This window comes from Ricinus communis, chromosome 8 (assembly GCF_019578655.1).
Source record: "Ricinus communis isolate WT05 ecotype wild-type chromosome 8, ASM1957865v1, whole genome shotgun sequence".
Lineage (NCBI taxonomy): Eukaryota > Viridiplantae > Streptophyta > Magnoliopsida > Malpighiales > Euphorbiaceae > Ricinus > Ricinus communis.
The window spans coordinates 2800718-2810376 of NC_063263.1; positions in this window are offsets into that span (position 1 = coordinate 2800718).

The following is a 9659-nucleotide window of genomic DNA, read 5'->3' on the forward strand; positions in this document are numbered from 1 at the left end:
AGCATAGAACCACAATTAACCTTAACCATTAGGTTCTACATATTTAGAATGTGGACTGCCAGCATGAATAAGTAAGATCAGAATTTACATAAAATTATAAAAGGATAAATATGAATATTCCGACTGCGGAAATTCTAGAATAATAAAAGTCAACATACCAATAAAATATTAATTACATTAATCCGAAGATGAAGGAATTAGGCTGCTAGATGAAAAGCACTGCGAAAAAACTAACCACACTTGAAAAACAGTTAAATTGAAACTGTCAGTCTCGAGAGTGAGTTAAAATCATATATCCAAAAATAATTACAAACACTTCAATAACACATTTAATTAATTTAAAATAAACATAAGTCATGCAAAATCTACATGTCATGCCATGCTTATATAAAAATAAATTTCACATACTATAGGATGGAGTACTTCAGTAGAACCTTAATCCCCATTACTAAACAGTCTCAGCCTTTCGGCTCTCTCATTCCAACAGGATTGGTGCCCGGAGAGCGAAGCTCGACCAGGGTCCTTAAATCCAGTCTGGTCACTTAACTTTCCAACTAAGTCGACACCGAGAGAGCAATGCCTGACTTGGAGACTTTTACTCCTACAACTCACTCTACTCAGCCCAGAGATTTAAACTCGACCAGGGCAAACCCTATACCATTCTTATATTACCTGACTCAAAATTCATATTTGACTGCCATCTCATCCCGAATCAACATGCAATCACAATAGCCATAATGCAAAAATAAACATATATAAACAGTAAATAAATAAATAATTAAAATATTAATCATTTAATCAGAGCTATTACGTAAAATCTTAGCATGACACACGTAAACAGATATATGACTTTAACTCATAGTTCTAACGACCTCCTAGCTCTGCTCCGATGTCTCGGGTGGAGTGAGCCGAACTAACGGATTTATCTAATCACAGGAATAATTTAATCAGAAAAGTAAAATATTTGACAATTAAACCCAGGCTTAGACTCCTAGGAGAAATTTTCGACTCGGGTAAATTCTACCGAAAATCCGACAGAACTTCCCCTAAATACGGACGTCTACCCCCCGTCTTACGGGTCCAGGACCTGCCAGAAAACACTTCAAATATTCTAACAATTTATTTAATGGGAGTTGGGCCACCACACTACATTATATTTCCTGACTCCGCCATACAACACAAAATACAATTATCGCAGACAGTCCGACAACTATTTATTTCAACTAATAAACCTCGCATAACTTTTCTAATATTCAACACAATAATTAAACACATAATTTTTATCAATGAATTCTAAAATCAACAGGCCAGAGAATTACCGAGACGTTTGGATCGTCGATCGGACTCCGGCATGACCTTTACCTCTATAATAAATAGAAATAAAAATACGTACATATAAATTTATTTAAATAAAAAAGTCATATAGAAAAACGTAAGCCTTTTGTTAATTTTATAAAGATAATTCTATGTCTTACAAAATTAATAATTAAATTTCTTTATTTTCTTATTTGAAAATTTATTGATTGAAATAACAACAGGTGCCTTCTATATATATTTACTTTTTTTTTTCCCTCTAACACTACAAGACAAAAGTGACTATTAACAACCAATAGAATTTCACATATACAAGGGCTTTTATTTACCTTTACATTCTCAGAAAATAACGTCATATTTGGTCAAAATAGTGTCAAATGACACTTTAATTGCATTTGTTGCATTGCAACTTAGGATTTATATTTATCTTCATAAGTTAAACGGTCCTTTTATTTTATGGTAAAAAAAAATCTGTAAAGGCTAAAGAGTAGAGCAACTTATTCAAAATCTCTAGGCAATTTAATCAAAGTTTAGCATGAAATGAATCATCAGCAATTCAAGCAATGCATGCTTGATCAAAATTAGAAAAAATGATAATAGAGTAGTGAGTCCTAGATTATTTACTATAATTGATTTTTTTTGCTAATTATATATGTGTCATATCACTACCACATTATATAAGGTACACCAATTTATACTTTAAGCCACCATTATAAAGCTAGGATGTGATATGTTAAGATATTTAATTCTTGATGTGGCTGACTTAAAGGAAAACAAATGGGTCGTGAGAATTAGAAAGTCAAGAGAAAGTGAGAGATGAAATATTAATATAATATGAAACAAAAAATGTAAAATCTAAAAAAGAAAAAAATAATTGAAATTACTAGTCTTAGAATTTAGTTGTACAAAAAAAAAAAGATTTTTTTTGAGTGATATGATAGTGCGATACTTCATTTTTATTTATTTATTTTTTTTTTATTTTATTGTATTGGATTGGAGATATTATGTGAATGAATCAACTAATAAATCTAATAAGTTAAATCTAAATTTAAAATAAAAATAGAAAAAAGTAAAAAAAAAAAAAAGAGAATCAAAAGAATTTTAGATTGGTATGGGATGAGAAAAAAGATGCATGTTGTTAAAAATAATATATAAATCAATTTTTTTTTTAATTATGTTTAAAAGAAACCATATAGGGATTGCTTATTGTCACCCACCAACAACTGTAACACTTGTGACAGTGGATAAACCATAAAATGAGTGTCGAAGTTTTATAGTTAATTGGGTTACAATGATTGGTTACATAAATTGGCATAACTCGTTTTATCTTAAACTAATTTGATCAATTTCTATGCTTTTGTAAACATGTTCCATTAGAGTGTGCCAGACAACACCATAGTGAAGAGGAGAAGAGGGTTTATCTTAGGGAATATGCAATAAGGAAAGAATTACTGATTTTATGTTTTCTTTTATTGGAAAAGATAATGTCATTTAAATGGCTAGGTGTGTAAGAAAATGGATTTTTTTTTTGTTTATGAACATATCTTGAAAAGCGATGATAAAGTTTGTATTAGAAGAAAATAGACCTAATTATGTTATTTTCAATACATATTTTACGAGAGCATACATCATTGATGCTTGGAGTACTTAATAGTGTCTTTTTAATTTAGCAAATTGATTTTAATATTTTTGGATATAGATATTTGACCTCTAATGGCTTATCATTATCTCTACTGATGGTCGATTATCAAGTTTCAAGAATTTTTCACTTTAAGTCTTTTTCATCTTCGAAAATGCAAATTACAAAAAGAATGCATATGAATTAGAGGCTTATATTGGTATAATAAGTAGTAGGTGGTTAACACATATGCCTTTTTAATGTGTGCCAACCATGCTCTACTATTTCTTAATCATCAAAATCTTTGGATTTATTGATGCACGTTATGTTAGAAAATGAAATAAATTGATCACTCAAGAAATTAACTTTTAACATAACATAACCAATTTATGTTATGTTAGAAGAGGAGTCTATTAGTATTCTTATTGTTGCAACTGGACATGGTCATATTATGTTTAATGACACTAACTAGAATCTACAAATAATAATTGAGATTATAGACACACTTGAAAGTTCTCATACTCAAGTTGCGGAACCAGTTCAAATTCATGAAGAGGTAACTCAACAACCTCAAGAACCTTAAGTATAGGTGCTACTAAAGAGATCCACTAGACAAAGAAGAAGTGCAATTCCAAATGATTTTGTTGTATATCTCCAAGAACAATAGTTTGACATGGGTCTAGAAGATGATTCAATTTTGGCTAGTCAACTCAAACAATATTCTAATTCTGAAAAGTGGATAAAAGCCTGAAGAATGAGATGAAATTAATGAAAGACAATGGCATTTAAAACCTAAAAGATTTACCTAAAGGTGTAAAATTGATTGGTTGTAAATGAGTTTTTAAGACTAAACAAGATTTAAAGGGAAATAATAGCAGTTAGAAGGCACGCCTAGCCGCTAAAGGCTTACTCAGAATGAAGACATTGATTTTAATGAGACCTTTTCATCAGCTTCATCAAAGGAGTCCTTTAGAATTATCATGACACTTATGGTTCATTATAATTTAGATGACCTGCATCAAATAGATGCTGAAGATATTTTTCAATGGCAACATTGATCGAACTGATATTTTTTTAATAGTAACATTGATCAGAAAAAATACATGGTGTAACCAGAGAATTTTGATTGTAATTATTCAAAGCATCTTATATGCAAATCAAAAAAAGTCAATATATGGTTTTAACGGGGCATCCTAACAAAGGTACCGAAGATTTGATAATGTAAATATTTCATTTGATTTTAAGGAGAAAACTGTTGATCAATGCGTATATCTCAAGTTTAGTTGGAGCAAATTCATCATCCTTGTATTATATGTAAATGATATTACACTTGCAAGTAGTGATATGGGACTTTTGCATGGAACCATGCGATTTATATCTAGTAAATTTGAAATAAAGATCATGGTGATGCATCTTTTTATGTTGGGTATATAGATCTATAGGGATTGTACTTAAGATGTATACTTAGGCTATAAGAAAACCTAGATTGATAAGGTGTTAAGTAGGTTTGTCGTGAGCAATTGTGCATCATGAGACACACATATGATATAAGGTAATAAGTTTAGTTTCATCAAAACTCGAGAAATGAGCCTGAGAGGAAGAATATGGAGAAGTTTCCATATGCATTGGAAGTAAGAAGGCTTATATATGCACAAGTTTTTACACGTCCAGATATTGCAGACATTGTTGGAATGTTGGGCAGATATTTGAGTAGCCTAAGTATGGATCACTATAAAAAGGCAAAACAAGTTATGTGGTATTTATAGAGAACTAAATACTATATGTTCATAAATCAAAGATCTATTCATTTAGAGATCAAGAGATATTCAGACTCTAATTTTATAAGATGTCTTGACAATGAAGTATCCACTTCAGGCTACATTTTCATATTGGTTAGAGGAGCAGTATCATGAAAAAGTGTTAAACAAACACTCATTACTTTCTCCACGATAGGTATAGAATTCATAACCTACTATGGGGCATCAAACTATGGGACATGTATATGAAATTTTATCATCGGGCTACATATAATTGATCGCATTAAGAAACCATTGAGAGTCTATTGTAACAATAAAGTTATAGAATTATATTCCAAGAACAACCGAAGTTTGTTAAGGTAAAAACATTTTGAAATCAAGTTCTTGGTTGCAGTGGTGATTTTAGAAAATTTAATTAATGGAGGCAAAAGAAATAATATGAATATAAAAAAATAATAAAGACTAAGAAAAATCTTGTCAATATGAACAAAATAAAGAAAAATTAATAGAATCTAAGAATTAAAAAAAAAAAACTATTAATAAAGATCAGAGATAAACTTATAAATATTTGAGAATTAAAAATAATCATAAATATCAGTGAGGACAATAAATAAAAATTAGGATAAATTTTAAAAATATTAAAATATAATTTTGGGGTCAGTAGAGGCGGTGGCCCCTACTGGCCCAGAATAGGATCATCACTGCTTGGCTGTGAAAGAAAGAGTTTAGAATCTTTAAGTATTAATCGAACACTTAAGCATAAACTTGATTTTTGTAGATCCAATCACAAAAGGTTTCTACCTGAAGTACTTTATGAGCATGTCACACATATATAGGTGTTATTCATATTGATAATATGCTAGTACAGTGGAAGTTTGTATTTGGGTAATTTTTATGCTCTATGTCCATACTTGATCCATGTTGCTAATTATGCTAATGTTGTGATCAATGATGAGTTTAGTTATAGTTATGATTCATGAAGGCCGCTTTGATATTATATCAGCATAATTGGTAGATCACATTGTTTAAGATTATTTATTTGGATAATAAAGTATTATTATAAACATTATTCAGTAATATATGTAGTTCAAGTGGGATATTAAATATTATTTATATATGTTAATAATTCTTTATGATTAAACTATTTGATTACGGACTCGAGTAAGTGATTCAATGAATTAGTAACTAAGAAATTATATTTATTACAGTATAGGCCACCTTACATGTAGAGTCCAAATTTATATGTCTTACATGATGGGTCTAAATCACATGTACCTAATGGGGTTTTTTCACAAATACTCTAAAAAGAGTCAAGAATATCATTTTTATTATCAACAATTTTTTTTCAAAAATATTGTTAGTTAATATTTTATTTCAAAAAAATTGCATAAAATATCTTCAGCTTGCACACTTAATGTTTAAGAGTGTGATTTTTGGGCTGGATGATATTCATATGAAAGAAAAATTTACAAAAGGTCCCTTAGTCCATTTACATATTTTCAATTAAAACTCTAAATTAATCTTCTTTTTTGCAATACTATTTCTGAAGGACTAATTTTTCATGTGCTTACAATGCATGTGACTTCTAATGTTATATTAATTAGTTATTAATTTAAGATTATACTATCTATTTATTATAAATATACTAACATATATATATATATATATATATATATATATATATATATATATATATATATATATTAAACTCTAATTTTTTTTTAAATTTAGAGAATATCTAAAATAACAAATTGCTTTCGTTGCTGTGGAATAAGAAACGTTGATATCTTAATATTGATATTTGTAAGATTTTATCATTTCTATAGTGAGAGAAGAAAATTATTTTAATAAAGAAATAAACAAAAATGATATATTAGAATATATTTATATAGTCCATTATATATAATATTTAATTCTCGATTAAGAAATATATTCTTTTTATTTATCATAGATTATTATTTATTTTTATAATTTAATTAGTAATATTTGTCAATTTTGAGATTCACATAAATAATTTTAATTTAAATAAATAATTGACAATTATATATGAATTTATTTATAATTTAAATTAATAGAAGAACATTTATAATTAATAAATTAATTATATTAATATCAATTAATTTTTACAAATAAAAATAATTTTTATAAATGTAAAATATCACAATAGAATACTAGCAAAACCTGAAACTACAATCAATGCCTTAATTTGATCCATTAGTACTATTCCGCTTGAAAATAGGGTATATCAACTATTCTTGAATGAATTAATTTACAATATTGTTTGGTTTGTACTAATCACTACTTTGGGAAGAAAGATGGCACACTTCTTAATTCGTACAAGAATTACTTATCTAGGAGGAGATATAGTTAACTTGCACTTCTCATTGCATATGACTCTCTTGTTCTCATTTTAATATTAACATATCGAGTTAATTAAAGTGGTTTTTTTTTTAAACCAAACTAGATTTTATAAAATAATAAATTGATCGATCCTTAAGAGTAACAAACTCTTTATTATTATTTTTTAAATATATAATTTCATTCAGTTAATGAAAAATATTTTACGTACTTATTTTCTTTATTTTTTGAATTCTAAAGTTAGTAAAATAGTTTTTTTTTTTAATGATTAGAGCCCTTTCAATGCATTCTTTAGGTATATCAAATTTTTTATTCTAAAGCGTCATATCATAAAATAAAATTCTAATATGTTTTTTATCGTTTAAATATAAAATAAAGAGTTGATTTGACTTTCCACATTTGGAGAGTTAAACTTTATTCTATATTCTAGTTTTAATAAATAAACTATAAATTTTCAATTTGGCTTGAGAATTTTATAATCAGACCCAATTTGACATTCTTTAACCTTTTAAGTCAATTTAGTTTAAAACTTTGTTATTTTGGCTCAAATTAGCCATTAAATGATAGAGAAAGAATCACTTTTTCTTGAGAAATTAAAATAATTTTCTTAAAATAAAATAAAATATAATTTACTAATTTCTTAAAAAGAACCATTTTATAATCTAAAAATTATTTGAATACATAATTTAAAAAATAACTAAAATATTTTTTGATTCAACTTAATACTAAACTTTATTTTAGATAATATTAAATTTTTATACTTCTATAAATATTAGCCAAAATTGTTAATTTATGCATTCATTTTCTTTGATTACACATGTAATGTGTTTAAATTAATGCAATTACTCCTTTTTTTATCTCTTTGTGTTCTACTTCTTTGTCATTTATTTTTTGCCTTCTTTTTAATTTTGACAAAGGGGGAGAAGTATGCATAAATTGATTAAAGTAATTGCTAAGAATGAAAGGAGAGAATACACAATTTAAAAATTGACTTAGTATAGTTGCTAAAACTAAGAGGGAGAAAATGCAAATATTAAAGAAGAGTAAATCTATCAAGGAAACTGTTTCTTTGATACTTGAATGTCAGTTATTAACTATTCAATTGCACTTATACATGATTAATTTTGGATTTCTAATCAATTTGGTTGTCAAAATAAAAAGGGAGAGATTGTTGACCTAATGGATAATTTATCTCTATTTTGATCTTAATACCCAAATTAAATATTAGTAACCTTGTCCCTGAGTGTCTATATGAGAGAGCATCAAAGGAACCTATCAAAGTAAAAGCATCCTTAAGCTTTCAAGGAAAGACTATAAAAAGCCATGTAAAGCATGATGGTGCTTTGAAAGGGCGAGGGCGCTTTTCAGATTGGAAAAAGTAAGATAGCTGTTGGGAATACCTTTTGACAAAATCACAAGTGAAGAAGAGACACCTGGCAATCAATGGACAAATTGCTTAAAAAGTGTGAGGGCACTTTAATTAGAGACTAAAGTCCTAACAATAGCATATGATACCGCGATAAGAAGCGCAATGGGGCGCTTCTAAGCGCAGACAAGGTAGGCGCAAGGGTACTATAGTGGCTCGGGGATGATTTTCGCATTTAATGCAATGTTAGTGACCATTGCAACTTTAGCCACCTAGTTAGAGCCACGTGTTTGGAGCCATTAGAGTCCCAACGTCTCTTTTCATAAAGCACGAGGGCGCTTGTCAAGCGTGGGGGTGATTTTATGTTTGCCGACAACTTTTGTCAAGTCATCAAAATTGCGTTTAATGAGGATAGTACACTATTGTAACGTCTCTAAGATGTTGGTATGAATATAAATACCCCTTATAAAGACTCAATAACTATGTGTGTGATTTAGGTGTACCAAAACTCTTTCAAATTTATTTCTTAACTCTCTACATCTAATTTCTTGCTTTGTAATATGTATTGAGTTGAAACTCATTATTCATCTAAAAGTGTAAAGAGTTGTTATGTGAGTCTAGGTATTAAAAATACAAGAAATTAGTTGTTAAGTAACCATTAATATTCAAGGGTTAAAGGACTCAGTGAAAGATTGGTTCACTAAGGGAAGAGGTTTAGTATTAGCTTTGGAAAATATCAAGTTGAGGCTTGCGAGAAAAGGTAGGACCTAGCCCTCAAGCGAAAAAGCGAATTTTATTGATTCGTAAAAGCAAGGGCATAAGAATCCTAAATAATTGTTTCTAATGGTTTAGAGATAGTTCAGTTGCTACCAATTTCTTTGTTTATAGTCTAATAGATCTACATGTTCTAGTGGATCTAATGTTGGTTTGTGTACAGCCTCTAACCCTACCTCTCTTCAAATCTTCCTTAATCTTTCTTAAATCCTTTTATGTTATCTAGAACTACTTAATTCCATAATTTGAGGTGATCAATTCAATTCTCCTTTTTGGTTCCAAGGGACAATATATAATTTTATTTAAATTTATGTAAATTATCCTAAAACTATATAGTTTTATTTAAGACTATAGTTTTTTTATAATTTACATATAATGTATTTTTTAATTTATCAATAAAAATTTATGAAATTTATATATGATCCTTCTCTTTTTTCATATAAATATTGAATTTTGACATTATAAAAATAAA